Genomic DNA, 15104 nt, shown 5'->3' on the forward strand with positions numbered 1-15104 from the left:
TGGAGTTAGTGAGTAGTCAAGAAAAGCACTGGCTCCAATGCCAACTCTTTTCTAAGCCCAACTGTCTTTGGAGATACCATCCTTTAATTGTGGAGACTTTTTTGCCCCTTGTTTCTTCATTTGTTGGTTAGGAATAGGGACCAAAAAAATGTGCTCCATAGTAGTGTGTGAGGAAAGTGAATCTTCAGCTTCTGTGGGTTTTGTCTGCAATATTTTTAAAACAAAATTCATAGCCAGGCGCAGGTTGCTCTTGCCTGTAATCCTAGCACTCTGGCTGAGGTGGGAGGATTGCTTGGGTCCAGGAGTTTGAGACCGGCCTGGGCAACATAGCGAGAGTTTATCTGCACACACACAAAAAAACATTAGCCAGGCATAGTGGTGTGGCCCCTGTAGTCCCAGCTACTTGGGAGGCTGATGCAGGAGGATCACCTGAGCCCAGGAGGTTGAGACTGTGGCAAGCCATGATTGCACTACTGCATTCCAGCCTGGGTGGCAGAGTGAGAACCCCGTCAAAAAACAAAGAAACAACTTGGATGGATTTAGAGTCTATCATACTCGGTGATCTATCACATAAACAAAGAACAGAGTACCATATGTTCTCACTTATAAGCGGACCTTGAACAATTATCATAATACTTTAAGAAAGGAATTGACAGTAGTGGGAAACTGTTAGGGAAGGAGGGGTGTGGAATTGGCAGTTGAGGGAAACTGCCAGGGGAGGAAGGGGCACACCTCATCAACAAGGGTACCTGCATAATGAACATTTGTATACCTAACCGTGAATTGTACCCTACATCTTTAAAATAAAATAAAAGAAAATATAAAAGAAAAGAAAACGAAGAACCACAAACAAATAAATAAAACAAACTTCATTTCAATTAATTATTTTTGAAAAAAGGTTCATAACATTTTTAAGAAAAGAGAATTGGGGAGGATGCCTATTGAAAAAAGTCATAATGTAACTGGACTGCAAGGGCTTCCGGATGAGTTTTATTGTGAGGCTATAGATGTGGAAGTTTATAGGCAGAAGCAACTTTGTTTCTAAGAGCTTGGAGGTGGGAAAAAGCTGAAGAGGCCCAGATTAATGGCAGGGGCCTGGTAGCCCTCTTTCTGATCAACTCTCCCAGGTGGGTTTGAATGTGCAGCTTCCTTGAATGTGCAGCATAATCTGAATGTGTAGGTAATTTTTCAGGCTTTTAAAAAGAGATAAGTTAACTTTGTTAAGAAGTCTCATTTTAGTGGTATATAGGATCGCACTTTGAAAGCATATTAAATTTGTGACCTGGAATACTGGCATGTTCAGTATATTTTCTTTTATACATTGATTATGGAAATATTCTATCTATTTGGGAGTGAATCAAGATGACAAAGCAATGTAGTATCTATTTTTTTTTTTTTTGAGTTGGAGTCTCACTCTGTTGCCCAGACTGGAGTGCAGTGGCCGCTCCCGGCCACCGCAGCCTCGACTTGGTGGGCTCCGGCGATCCTTCCGCCTCAGCCTTCCAAGTAGCCGGAATTACAGGCATGTGCTACCATGCCCGGCTGAATTTTTGATTTATTGTAGAGATGAGGTCTCGCTGCCCAGGCGGGTCTCGAACCCACGGGCTCAGGCAATCCACTCACCTCAGCCTCCCAAAGGCGCGGGATTACAGGCTGAGCCACCTCGCCCGGCCTAAATGTAGTATCTATTTCAACCCGTTATCATATTCCATTTTGTATTGGGTTTGGGCAGTGCTGGGTTCAGGCATTAGCAAGCGTCGCCTATCTCCTGGGATTCCTTAATTCTTGGTGTGCTTGGGTTGGTGGATACTAGGGAGTGGGTATTTACTTACCAGATCCAATCACTGCTGGCTAATAGATTACAAAGTCACATTTAGAAAATGTATACACTCGTCAGTAATTATTTGTTGAACATGCTGAGCCAGCTCTTACATCAGGGCCTTTGATACCTTTCAGTCCCTCTTTCTTACTTTGGATCCTTACTCAATTGTGGCTTTCCTCATGAGTCTCACCCCCAGCATACCCTATCCCTTTTTCACAGTTTCTTTTTCTCTATTTATCTTTTTTTTTTTTACTCATCATGTATCCTTGCAGGTGCCTTGGGTTGCAATTTTTGTCCATTTGGTTCTCTACTATATCTTTAGGACCTAAACAGTGCCTGGTACAAGTAGGTTTTTATTGGTTGAATGACAATAATACACTGAATTGATAAAACTGTACATTTTCATCATTATTACTGTTGCCATTTTATTTGTGCATGATTTGCCTGTGTGTGAATAATCCAAAACCTAATTTGAACTGTATCAAGGGATATCAGTATTAAGATCGAGCATCTCTGAGTCTCTGAATATGTGGAGATGTGGAATTGGAAGGGACCCACAAATTACCAGGGAGAAATGCAGAGTATCTTTGGGGTCAGGAGTCTCCTCTGGGTTCTGTGAACTAATTTCACTGAAGGTGGGCCCACGACTTCAGAGCGGACCAGCACTGTGGGGACCTCCTGTTATCTGCCCCAGATACCTGAAATCAGTCCCCAGACTCTTTCTGCGTTGGCTTGACTCCTGTGCTTGCTCTGTTCACACAGCAAGGTTGTTTCTGGTGGAAAGCTTGAGTGGGGCCTCTATTCTCTGGCTCTGGACCCCAATTTGGAGAGCCCAATCTGCACCTTCCTTGAGCTCACCTAGAAGGTGAGTCTACATGACTAATTTCATGTGTTATTCCTCCAATCAGGAAGGGATTTTTCTGAGCATGGTTACCTTTTGCTGCCCTCCAATTCTATCTTATCAGTGGCTACTGGTAGGGGTCGGACACTTAGGAACATCTGAGACGTTTTGAGACTGTGTCTCACTAGCAGGCACCAAAGGTACTTCTAGTAGGGGTATCCCTTCTGTCTGCTCCAGGATTCTCAGCCAAACTAAAATGTCCAGTCATCTTTTTGAATTGTGGTATGATTTCTGGGTGGTCTACCTACAATGAAAACATCTTACTTTGATAATGCATTAGCCCAGATGTATTCATTGGTGTATATTTTCCATTGGAATTACTGGTGTTGAGGCAGGTAGGTCTCTGAGAACCCGGGCACCAAGATGGTACATTTTGATAAAGGGGGTCATAGGAGAAAGGGTGTTGGAGCCTGGAGACTGTGCCTTGACTGGGGGTGGCAGATGTGGATAAGGGGCATTGAAAAAGGCTGTGGCTATGAAGGAACTTGATGTGTGGGAAGAAGGGAAGTGACAAGAAAAATGAGAGAGCATGAAAAGAAAGACGTGGCACCAAGGATAATTCTCAAAAATCTGTGCTGGGTCTGCTATGGTCCTGACTTGCTCTGGACTTTTTTTATTTTTTATCTTTAAATGGAGAGGGAGGAATAGATTATAATTATTTTAGAAGGTTTCTGAGTTGTGAGAGTTGATCTAGTATGCTTTGGATTCATAATCCTCATTTAGCTCTTTTTTTTCTATCTAAGTAATAATTGGTTTGGTCTTGGCCATGAATTGACACTCAAGTCTTGCTACATTTTCCATGTTTTCTTTGGTGTAAGCTGGAGTTGGAACATAGAGCTAGGTCTGGGAATGATTGAGCTTAGACAAGAAGCAAATAGGTCAGCTTTGGGGGTAATCATGATGCTACAAATGTCTGTATTTAGTATGCATAGTTAGCATTCTCTTTTCTCCCTCAGTTCCCTTGCTCACTTGTTGTGTGGATACGTGTCACGGTGTGGTAGAGTCATTGCAGCATTAGTGCAGGACAGAAGGGATGGGGCTTGCTGCACTGGGCCAGGTTCTGAGAACAATCCAGCCCCACCACAGATTCTTCTGACCTATAAAAAGTGTTGTTAATCTTCTTACTGTCTGCCTTACAAGATTTGGGAAGAGAAATGAGGTAACGTCTACTTAGACCTTTGAGCTTCTCGGAAGAATAGCATTCTGCAGTAATATGATTTCCTAATGCATTTGCTTGTTGTAATGGAGTGTAATTCTATTTGCCTAAATTCTTTAGGGGCTTCTAGAACATTTGACTGTCTTGCACAAGGGAGGGAGCCTGACTTTGAGAGTGAGAATTTGGATTAGTCTAGAACTCTTAAAGTATGCTCAGTCAAATGAGCCAGCTATACTTTTATGAGATTAGGGGAAGGACACAAGGAAGGAAAGAAATGGTAGCTAGATTTCTGGTGATGGTGGGAGGGGGTTGAATTATCTTCAGAGAGTTTATATCATATTTTTAAATCATGTTGTTTCACTAAAGATCATTATCTCTTTTTTTAATGTAAGTTTATTTTAGTTTAGCAATGATACCTATTGAATGGCTCACTGCAGCATCGACTTATTAAAATAGTCATGAACAGTCTAACCTATTATATAGCCTCTGGAGCAGTATTACAACTAAGTTGGCCTTCTAGACCTTCTAAAATAAGAAGCTAAAACAAACGATGAAGGGGGGAAGCATACACATGTGTCATCTCTGAAATACTATAAAGATGTTAATTTATCTTACAATGATCTGTAGTAGTCCATTTTGCTATAGAAGCAGTTGGTTTTTTGGAATTTTCAAAAGGATATCAGCCTTTCATAAGGGAATTTTAAGTAACTATCGAGCTGACTAGGAAATAAAACAGTGTGTCTTCTCTTCCGGGGAGGTGACTATATACATCTTTTTTATTTTTCCACAGATTATTGCTCTTCTGCCCAGGCTGGAGTGCAGTGGTGTGATCATAGCTTACTATACCCTTGAACTTCTGGGTTCAAGGGATCCTCCCACCTCAACCTCCCAAGTGACTAGGACTATAACTGTTCACCACTATACCTGGCTAATTTTTATACATACATAGGGTCGTGTTATATTGCTCTTCTGGCCTTAAGTGATCCTCCCATGTAAGCCTCCCAAAGAGTTGGGATTCCAGGCGTGACCCACTGCCCCAGCCTACACACTTGTAAATTTGTATTTTCAGAGCAATAATACTAATCATGTTCCTTTCTCTGAGAGAGAAAATTTGCAAGTTTTATTTACTAAATTATCGACTATAATGCAGAAAGAATATATCTTGTCATTCAAAACATGACATGAAAAATAAACTTTTACCAAATTGTGTGTTTGTTTACATTGTGTGCCAGAGGCATATGAGTTTGCTTCTTAAATTAAGAAAAACATCTTGTGTAAGGAAATGATATAGAATACTATGCAACTCGCTTCTTAGAACAAAATGATCTTTTACTAAAACATATTATGACTCATAGTTACAGTTCACAGGAAGTTAAATTGTGGAAAATCTTAAGAAAACCACATTTTCTCTTTCTGACAATTAACTAGAGTTTGAATATTTCAGAATGTTAAACATGTTGTGGAGTTTTTAGTTTCTCCTATAAAACTTTATGACAAATTTATGATTTTCTGCCACTGTGTATGAAGACAGATAAGGCATACTATAAGAAACTATTGAAAAAAGTTCTGTTTTACATTAATCTGTCACAGGTTAAATTCTGATGTTTTGTTTGAATTTGTTTCAGAATCGAAGCAAACGCTTGGAAAAGGTCCATGTGGTTATTGGACCTAAATCGTGTGACTTGGATTCTCTTATTTCTGCTTTCACATATGCCTACTTCCTAGATAAGGTGAGGAGAAAAAAAGGATTGTATTTGTTATATTTTTAATTATTATGTAACTTTTAAGAACAAATGTTTTTTTAGAAACAAAGGAACCTACTATCCTAATTTTCCATGTTCTGGCTTGTTGTTGTGGAGAATTAAGTAATAGAATCTGCTAATTTACAAATATTTATTGTAAACCTACTATATATTAGGCATCGTTCTAGTTATTTCTTACTGACTCTCTCTCTACAACACTGTTTAAATGAAGTTAATGTTTTCATTTTTTCTGAAATTTTTTAGTTTAAAGATGTGGGGTATAATTCAGGATTAGGTATATAAATGTTCATTTTGCAAGTACCCTTGCTGATGAGCTGTGTCCCCCACCCCCAGCAAATTCCCAATACTGCCAACCCCCTACCACCCCCTCCTGCACTTTCCCACTACTGCCAATCCTTTCGGTTCTTTGTTTCTGTGATGGATCACTCAGTATTATAGACTCTAAGTCCATCCAGGTTGCTGTGAAGTTCATGATTTTGTCCTTTTTTGATGGGCAGCATGGTTGGTTCCATGTTTTTGCTATTGTGGACAGTGCTGCAGTAAACATACGTGTGCAGGTATCTTTTCACAGAGAGATCTGAGTTCCTCCAACTATATTCCTAGTAAGGGGGATTGTGAGGTCATATGGAAGGTTGATTTTTAGATCTTTTAGGAATTGCCAAACTGTTTTCCACAGAGGCTGTATTAGTTTACACTCCCATCAACAGTGTAGACGCATTCCCTTTTCCCCACATCCTCTCCAGCATCTGATGTTTTTTGAGTTATTGATGATGGCCATCCTGACTGGAGGTAGGTGGTATCTTGGTGTGGTTTTAATTTGCATTTATCTGATGATTAGTGAGACTGAGCATATTTTCATGTATCTGTTGGCTGCTCATATATCTTCTTTTGAGAATTGTCTATTCATACCTTTTGCCTACTTTTTAATGGGGCTGTTTGTTTTTTTCTTTTCAACACACTTAAGTTCCTTGTAGATACTAGATGTTAGGCCTTTGTCAGATATACAGTTGGCAAATATTTTTTCCCAGTCTGTGGGCTGCCTCCCTGTTCTCTTGATGGCTTCTTTGGCTTTGCAGAAGTTTGTCAGTTTGATATGGTTCCACTTGTCTATCTTATTCCTTATGACATGGGCACTTGGGGTCTTGGTCAGGAATTGGTTACCAGTTCCAATTTCCATAAGGGTGTCTCCTGCATTTCCCGAGGTTCTTATACTTTGAAGTTTTACATTCAGGTCTTTGGACCAATTAGATTTGATTTTTGTGTATGGTGATAGATAGGGGTCCTGTTTCAATCTTCTGCATGTGGTCAGTCAGTTTTCCCAGCACCATTTACTGAATAGGTGCTCCTCTCCCCAGTGGCTGTTGTTGAGGACTTTGTCAAAGATGAGTTGGTTGAGAAATTGAGGCTTTGCTTCTAGAACCTTTGTCCTACTCCATTGGTCTATATGCCTGTTCTTGTACCAATACCAGGCTGTTTTGATTACTGTAGCCTTATAATAAAGTTTGAAGTCTGGAAGTGTGATACCTTCTGCTTTTTTTCTTTTACTAAGGATTGTTTTGGCTATTCATGGTCGTCTATGTTCCCATATGAATTTCTGTATTGTCATTTCCTTGTCTGAGAAGAATGATGTTGGCAACTTAATGGGTATTGGGTTGAATCTGTAGATTGCCTTGGGTAGAATGGACAACTTAACAATGTTGATTCTTCCTAACCATGAGCATGGAATATTTTTCCATTTGTTTGTGTCTTCTTGGATTTCTTTGAGCAGTGTTTTGTAGTTCTCATTGTAAAGGTCTTTCACTTCTCTGATTAGGAAGATGCCAAGGTATTTCATTTTTTTGGTGGCTATTGTGAATGGGATTGTGCTTTTAATTTGGGTCTCTGCCTGCTTGTTGTTGGTGTATAGGAATGCAACTGTCTTTTGTATCTTTATTTTGTACCCTGAGACTTTGCCAAAGTCCTTTATCAGCAAGCAGATTTTTGACAGATTCTCTTGGATTTTCAAGATATAGGATCAATCATCAGCAAAGAGGGATAACTTGACCACTTTTTTTATTTGAATACCCCTGATTTCCTTCTCTTATCTAATTGCCTGAGCTAGGACTTCCAATACAGTGTTGAACAAGAGGTGTGAGAGTGGGCAGCCTTGTCTTGTTCTAGTTTTCAGGGGATATGTTTGCAGTTTCTGTCCATTTAGCAATATGTTAGCTGTGGGTTTATTGTAAATGGCACTTACTATTTTGAGGTAAGTTCCTTCTATACCTAGGTGTTTGAGGGTTTTTATCAAGAAGAGATGCTGGATTTTATCAAAAGCTTTTTCTGCATCTAGTGATATAATCATGTGGTTCTTGTTTTTACATCTGTTGATGTATTTGATTACATTTATGGTTTTGCAAATGTTGAACCAGGCTTGCATCCTGGGGATGAAGCCTACTTGTCATAGTGAATGATCTTTGAGATGTGTTTTTGGATCTGATTTGCTAGAATCTTGTTGAGGATTTTTGCATCTATGTTCATAAAGAATATTGGCCTGTAGTTCTCTTTTTTTGTTGGATCTTTACCCGGTTTGGGTACCGGTGTAATGTTGGCTTCATAAAATGATTTGGGGAGAATTCCATCCTTTTCAATTGTCTGGAATACTTTCAGTAGGATTGGTATCAGCTCCTCCTTGTACTTTTTGTAGAATTCTGCTGGAAAGCCATCTGGTCCAGGGCTTTTTTTTTTGTAGGTAGTTTTCGTATGACAGAGTCAATATCCTGGGTTGTTATTGGTCTATTTAGTGTCTCAATGTCTTCTTGTTTCAACCTGGGGAGGTTGTGTGATGTCAGAAAGTCCTCCATTTCATTTAGGTTATCAAGTTTGTTTCCTTATAGGTATACATAGTAATCTCTGATAATCTTTTGTATTTCTTCAGGGTCAGTTTTTTTTTTTTTTAATCTTTTTTATTTTGCTTTTATATATGTTGATGTATTTAATTATGTTTATGGTCTTGCAAATGTTGAACCAGTCCTGCATCCTGGGGATGAGGCTTACTTGGTCGTGATGGATTATTTTTGAGATGTGTTGTTGGATCCAGTTTGCTAGGATCTTGTTAAGAATTTTAGCATCCATGTTCATCAAGGATATTGACTTGTAGTTCTCTTTCTTTGTTGGATCTTTACCTGGTTTAGGCATCAATGTGATATTAGCTTTAGAAAATGATTTGGGGAGAGTTCCATCTTTCTTAATTGCCTGAAATACTTCCTTTTTTGGGGGGGAATACTTTCAATAGGGTTGGTATCCATTCCTCCTTGTATGTTTTGTAGAATTCTGCTGGAAAGCCATCTGGTCCAGGACTTTTTTTTGTAGGTAGTTTTCTTATGACACAGTCAATTTCTTGATTGTTATTGATCTAGTTAGGGTCTTGATTTCTTCTTGTTTCGACCTGGGGAGGTTGTGTGATGTCAGAAAGTTCTCCATTTCCTTTAGGTTTTCAAGTCTGTTTCCATACAAGTGTTCATAGTAGTCTCTGATAATCTTTTGTATATCTTCAGGATCTGTTGTGACTTGATCTTTTGCATTTCTGATTGTGTTTATTTGGGCTTTTTCTCTCTTTTTCTTGGTAAGTTTAGTTAGGAGTCCATCAATCTTGACATAAGGTCTATGTTTTCAAGTAGAAAATTTAAGATGCTTATAATAGTTGATTAATTTCATGGGGACTTCAGAGAACTAACAAAAAGTAAGGATCAGAATTTCTTATTTTCATTTGTCATCCTTGTTGGATAGTCTCACCCTTGAGAGTAGAAAAATAGGCACAGAACAACTTGTATGAACATTACATGAACCATAGTGTATATTTGCTGGAATTTTTAGTGACAGAGGTATTACATGTCAAATCTACATCCCGTAAGTCCTAGTTTGATTTTACCTTTTAGGCCTGACTTTGTACAGTATAGTGATTCTCAGTTAGTGATAATCAGTGGAATTGAGGACGGATCTTTCTTCCCTGTGAAGCGTATGACATACCATTGTTGTAAAACTTCCATTCCATAAAATTCATCATCTGCTCATAATAAGGGACTATTTATTACCTTAAAGTCTAAAAAGTGCATAGTGAGTGTTTGGGTGTTATTTCCAACAACACATAAGTTTTAATTTTTCGGAGTCTGATTTGTTTTATTCCCATTTTGTTTGGATCTTGGCCCCTGACAGTATGCATAGCTGGTCTAGAGCAATTTGAATTCACATGAAGCCCAGTCTTCTAGAATGAGCTGTGGGTGGCAAGAACAGCTCTAGGGCAGCAGCTGATTAAAATGCCGGGTAAAATATTCTGATCTCTACATGTGGGCCCTCTATCAAATTTATCTTAAAATTTGTTGAACTTTGCAAGAGAGATTAATCGCTATGAGAAAATAAATGTGCCCGTTTCAAGGCATGCATATTAAACACTAATCTTATTAACTGGTTTTTTTTAACTTCTAGAAAAAGAATATGTCACTTGCCTAAAGAAGGTAGAGTTGACTAAGCCGGATTGATTTTTAGACTGATAATGGCATGGACTTTTAAGGAAAGAATATTATAATAATAATACCACCACCACCTACTACAATGACTCCATAGCACCATAGTGAATTCATTGTCCACACAACGAGTGAGCATGGGACTTGAGGGAGAAAAGAGAATGCTAACTATGCTTGCTAAATACAGCAAGCCTTCAGATATTGTTATCATCATAATTACCCCCAAAGCTGACCTATTTACTTCTTGTCTGGGCTGGATCATACCCAGATCTAGCCCTGTGTTCAAACCTCTGCTTACACAAAAGAAGACATGAAAGGAGGCAGCAAGATTTGAGTGTCAATTCATGTTCAAGGTCAAACCCAATTATTACATAGAAGAAACAAAGGTGTTAAATGAGGATTGTAAAGCCAAAACATGCTAGACCAACTCTCACAATTCAGGAATCTTCTAATATATTTACAATCCATTCCTTCCTTTCCATTTAAAGAGATTAAACCTAATTATTCGGGCCAGGCTTGGTGGCTTAGCCTGTAATCCCAGTACTTTGGGAGGCCAAGGTGAGTGGATTTCCTGAGCCCATGGGTTTGAGACCCGCCCGGGCAATTGAGTGCAACCTTGTCTCTATAATAATCAAAAATTAGCCGGGCGTGGTAGCGCATGCCTGTAGTTCCAGCTACTTGGAAGGCTGAGGCTGAGGGATCACCTGAGCCCAGCAGGGTGAGGCTGCGGTGGCTGGGAGTGTGCCACTGCACTCCAGTCTGGGTGACAGAGTGGGACTCCAACTCAAAAACAAAAAAAAATCTAACTCTTCGTACACCAATTTAAGAATAGATTCTTCCAAGTTAGGTTCAGACCACATACCCTTGGCTTGCAAATTGCATCTTCTCCACTTAAGTTTCAACATCAGGAGTTAGAACTCTCAATTAATTAGGAAAAATAACTTGCCATACATAAATTGCTAGCGATTGTTATGTAATTGTGACTCAATTTTAGCAGGACAGGTAGGAGAAAACCCACTTTGTTAGAGTGGCTTTGTGCTTTGGACACAATAGCAATGGCTGATTCATTTGTTTCATTCAGTAAATGTGCATTAAATTTTTACTAGGTGCCAGACTAGCTTATGCACTGGAAACATAACTGAACAAAACAATAAAAAAGCCCTGACTTTTTTTTTTTTTTTTAGTTGGAGTCTCACTCTGTCACCCAGGCACAATAACGGCTCACTGCATCCTCTGTCTACTGGGTTCATGTGATCCTTCAGCCTCATCCTTCCAAGTAACTGGGACTACAGGTGTGCACCACCAGGCCAGCTAATTTTTTTATTTTCTTTGGAGATGAGGTCTCACTATGTTGCCTAGGCTGGTCTTGAACTCCTAGGCTTAAGCCTTGGCCTCCCAGAATGTGGGGATTACATGTGTGAGCCAGTGCACCAGGCAGCCTTGACTTTTTAATGCTAGAAACAGGAGACAGATGATAAAAATGCTAAAACTGTGTGATAAGGACTATATTTGTGGCGGAGCTAGTGGTGATGTGAGAAGAAAGGCCATTTACTTTATATAAAAATTCCATGTTGCCAGACCCTATATTCTCTCAGCAATAGTTTGGGCTATTGATATATACTCACAAAAATTTTTTAAAGGAACTTTGTTTTTTAAATTTCTGTAAAAAAAAAAAATAATTTTATAGCTGGGCTCCGTGGCTCAGCCTGTAATCCTGCACTTTGGGAGGCTGAGGTGAGTGAATTGCCTGAGTCTGCGGGTTCGAGACCTGCCTGGGCAACTTGGCAAGACCTCATCTCTACAATAAATCAAAATTAGTCGGGCGTGGTAGCACGCACCTGTAGTTCCAGCTACTTGGAAGGCTGAGGCGGAAGGATCGCCGGAGCCTGGCAGGTCGAGGCTGCGGTGACTGGGAGCGTGCCACTGCACTCCAGTCTGGGCGACAGAGTGAGACTCCAACTCAAAATAATCATAATCATAATCATAATCATAATTTTATTATTGTGAATCTGAAATTCTTTACCTCTCACCCATCTCCTGTTTTACCTGGTTGCCACCAAAAAAAAAAAAATTTTTTTAATAAGAAGTTTGATGGCTGGGCTCGGTGGCTCAGTTTATAATTCCAGTACTTTGGGAGGCCAAGGCAAGTGGATTGCCTGAGCCTGTGAGTTCAAGACCAGCCTGGGCAACTTGATGAGACCTCGACTCTACAGTTAAAAAAAAAGAATTAACCGGGTGTGGTAGCGTGCACCTGTTACAGCTGCTTGGAAGGTTGAGGTGGAAGGATCGCCTGAGCCCAGCAGGTCGACGCTGGGGTGGCTGTGAGTGTGCCACCGCACTCCAGCCTGGACAACAGAGTGAGATTCCAACTCAAAAAAAAAAAAGTTTGCTAATAAAAGATAGTAAATGCAAATGTAGTTATATTCTTTCCTCCTGCTATTTTCATTGTTTGATCAACCTAGGGTTCTTGGTTTATCATTACTGAATATACCAAGAACTGAATTCAGCTACTTCACTGAGATAATAAAATATTTGAATAAGAAGTTTGTTAGTAAAAGATAATAAATCAATAGAGATTACAATCTGGTTGTCTGTGGGCCAAATCTGACTGAAAAATGAGTTTCTACTGAGTGACATAGTATTTTGAATTAATTGTAATAAGTAAGCATCACAAATAATACCCTCACATCTAGATTTCAAGCTTTTCTTGAGTAATTAAAAGATTTAACTACACTGGACCTGAATTTTTGCATGAGAACCATTGACTGAAGATGAGTGGGAGACATCCCATTTAAATGGGACATATATGCCTTCCTGTGTCACTGCAGTCCCTACCTGACCTACCTCAATTGTCCTCATTTTCTGCCAATTTTATAAAGACATGAGAACTTGTTACTCCTGAAGAGGAAAATGTATATATATATTTAATCTTGGAGGGGTTGATGTGAGACATAAAATAGGTAAGTAAGGCATGAGATGTTTCAAGTAGAGTAACAAGAGTTTAAAAATATTAGAGGTGACCGGGCACGATGGCTCAAGCCTATAATCCCAGCACTTTGGGAGGCCGAGGCAAGAGGATTACCTGAGCCTCTGAGTTCGAGACCAGCCTGGGCAACATGGTGAGACCTCGTCTCTACAATAAATCAACAAATTAGCTGGGTGTGGTAGTGCACACCTGTAGTTCCTGGCTATTTGGAAGGCTGAGATGGAAGGATCACCTGAGCCCAGCAGGTCAAGGCTGCAGTGGCCAGGAGCGTGCCACTGCACTCCAGTCTGGACGATGGCATGAGACTCCAACTAAAAATACACACATATATATATTTGAGGTCACTTACCGGTGGATAATGCCTTACCAATTGTGTTCAGGAAAATTTGGTAGTGAATGTCAAATGGTTTAGTGAGGCCAGAAGACTTACATTCCCTTTACCAGTTACCCTTGGGCTGGAGAAAATGTAGTTGGGGTCTTTCTTTCTCTGTTCAGTGATTTGGTCAACTATTTTTCTTGGTAGGTCAGTCCACCTGGGGTTCTCTGTTTACCAGTACTGAATATACCAAGAACTGAATTCAACTACTTCACTGAGACAAGGTTTATTTTAGAAGAGCTAAATATCTCTGAATCATTCCACATATTCCGAGATGAAATTAATCTACATCAGCTAAACGATGAAGGGAAGTTATCGATAACACTTGTTGGTAGCAACGTGCTGGCAAGGTAAGACTCGAGGGGAGGCTCTGGAGGTTTGATCCCTCATCGAAGGTTCCTCTGGGCAAAGTGTCACCTTATTCAGGATTTTTGTAGTTTAGGGAGATGTGTTAAAAGTCAAGGACATTTGGAGGAAAGGGAATATCTTTTGCTTTTCTTCCAGCAAAATTTGGGCTCTGCCAATCTAACGTTTTTACTTTCGTATTTCAAATGTGACATCTTCAAGTGGAAAGTTCTTATAAAATTGATCAAATATAAATTAAACCAGCCAGGCTCGGTGGCTCAGCCTGTAATCCCACACCTTTGGGAGGCTGAGGTGAGTGGATTGCCTGAGCCCGAGGGTTCGAGACCTGCCTGGGCAGGTGAGACCTCATCTCTACAATAAATCAAAAAATTAGCCGGGCATGGTAGCGCACGCCTGTAATTCTGGCTACTCGGAAGGCTGAGGTGGAAAGATTGCCGGAGCCCAGCAGGTCGAGGCTGCGGTGGCCGGGAGCGGCCACTGCACTCCAGTCTGGGTGACAGAGTGAGACTCCAACTCAAAAAAATAATTAATTAATTAATTAATTAAACCATCTTAAATGTTCCCTTATATTGTATGTATTGATGCTGAAAGTGTGTAATGAAAATTGAAATTGAACACTAGATAAAACTGAATGGTTTTTAAGAAAGAAAGCTCAGTAGTGAAATGGAAAAATATGTGGAGGTAGGTTATGGAAATCATTTGGTCATTGGTTTGCTCTTTCTTGACATTTTTTTTATTATAAAAGAAGGATTGATTTTTGAATGTTCATATAATTCAAACCCCTTAATTTATGAGCAAAAATCCTGAAACTCAGTGTCACAAATGACTTCTCCAAAGTACCACATGTAGTTAGTAAAAGAGTTGGGATTAGAATCTGGCTTTTCTGCCTTCCTCAGTAGGTTCTTGAGCGTTGATAACTGGTGCAAGATTTTAGAGGCACAGAAAGAAGAGTAAGACAAGTTGTCTGCCATCAAGGACCTTACAAAGAAACCCTTTGCTAATTGTTGATAACCTTAGCCAGTGGACATTGACCTTAGTATATATGAAATAAAAACTTTTTTATTTAAGAATTTTTATTTAACCTTTTTAAGGAGGCAAATTTAGGTATGAATATATGGTAATGTCAGTCATGTGATTCATTTCATTATAAAGAGTTTTGAAGCCGGGCTCAGTGGCTCAGCCTGTAATCCCGCGCCTTTGGGAGGCTGAGGTGAGTGGATTGCCTGAGCCCCTGC

General features: G+C 39.8%; 1 protein-coding gene across 1 annotated transcript in view; it reads left to right on the forward strand.

The window, feature by feature from the left end:
- The first annotated feature begins 5506 nt into the window (after positions 1-5506).
- Positions 5507-15104, forward strand: part of LOC103261674 (protein prune homolog 2) — a 155845-nt gene continuing 146247 nt past the window's right edge. The window contains exons 1-2 of the mRNA XM_021712981.1: positions 5507-5609; positions 13651-13853. The gene's annotated coding sequence lies outside the window, so the exon portion shown is untranslated. The remainder of the gene's footprint in view (positions 5610-13650; positions 13854-15104) is intronic.

Source organism: Carlito syrichta, unplaced genomic scaffold (assembly GCF_000164805.1).
Source record: "Carlito syrichta isolate Samal-C Ts95f unplaced genomic scaffold, Tarsius_syrichta-2.0.1 Scaffold303981, whole genome shotgun sequence".
Classification (NCBI taxonomy): domain Eukaryota; kingdom Metazoa; phylum Chordata; class Mammalia; order Primates; family Tarsiidae; genus Carlito; species Carlito syrichta.